Source organism: Seriola lalandi, unplaced genomic scaffold (genome assembly GCF_002814215.2).
Source record: "Seriola lalandi dorsalis isolate HSWRI2012SDOR001 ecotype SW California unplaced genomic scaffold, Sedor1 jcf7180002054985, whole genome shotgun sequence".
Lineage (NCBI taxonomy): Eukaryota > Metazoa > Chordata > Actinopteri > Carangiformes > Carangidae > Seriola > Seriola lalandi.
The window spans coordinates 142,734-143,640 of record NW_019525534.1 but is presented as its reverse complement, the minus strand read 5'-3'; the positions used below and the strand labels follow the sequence as shown (position 1 = coordinate 143,640).

Below are 907 nucleotides of genomic sequence, written 5' to 3'. Positions count from 1 at the left end.
GCAGTCACTTTCACAACCAATGTTCAAACACTCACACAGAAACTGCAGAGCTTTGTCTTTGAGATTATATTTTATTTTAAACAGAAAATAACCCACAACATAAAAACCGTATTAGAAACAAGTGACAGGAATTAAATTATAATTACAATATAAAGAAGCCATTGCACAATATAAGATATTAAAGAAACCAATGAAGACATTAAGACTTATTGCACAAGTAAAAAATATTAACTGCAAATGCAATATGCATAATGTAGTTGCATAGAGGGTTCTACAGCACATGGGCAAGTTTATCTGGTGCTGAGAATCCGCTAGTGTCTCGCTTTCACATTGAGTCGATCAAGCCCTCTGTGTTCATGTCTGCCAAGGGGAAGGTTCTGCATAGTGGCCCTACTGTCATGCCCTCTGCCTCCTAGTCCTCTCCCCCTCTCTGTGCAGGTTGCTAATTGCTGATGCCGGTCAGCTGTGCTGGAGAGCCCAGGTGTCGCTGATTGCTGTCTGCTGCCTCAGCCTACTTAAGCTCCCTGCGTCAGTCAGTCAGCGCTGGATTGTAGACTCAGCTACCGAGTTAGTTCCATCTCCAGCTCCTGAAAACGTATTCTAGTTGTCTCCATTCAGTCTGCCGTCTATCCATTCTAACCTGTTTCTCTTCTGCCCAGGATCACCTGCACTCCCACCCGGCCTCCAGCTTCCAGATCCCCTGCCCGGCTCAGCTCTCCTGCCTGCCACACTCCTCCAGCCATCCTCTGCCTCATCATCTGTCCCTTCATCTGCCCTGCACCTTCTCTTGCAATCAAACTCTTTGTAACCTCCATCTGCCTCCAGTCTCTGCCTATTGAGTCCACCTACCTGGTCTGTAACACCTACCTGAGACATTAGGTGATCACATGCTTTTGTCTTCATTTGG

At 46.3% G+C, this 907-nt stretch overlaps 1 long non-coding RNA gene across 1 annotated transcript; it reads left to right on the top strand.

Moving 5' to 3' along the window:
- The first annotated feature begins 14 nt into the window (after positions 1 to 14).
- LOC147817227 (uncharacterized) lies at positions 15 to 812 on the top strand. Its single transcript, XR_015436544.1, has 2 exons — positions 15 to 567; positions 660 to 812. It is a non-coding gene; the product is annotated as an uncharacterized LOC147817227 (long non-coding RNA).
- Positions 813 to 907: the final 95 nt, after the last annotated feature.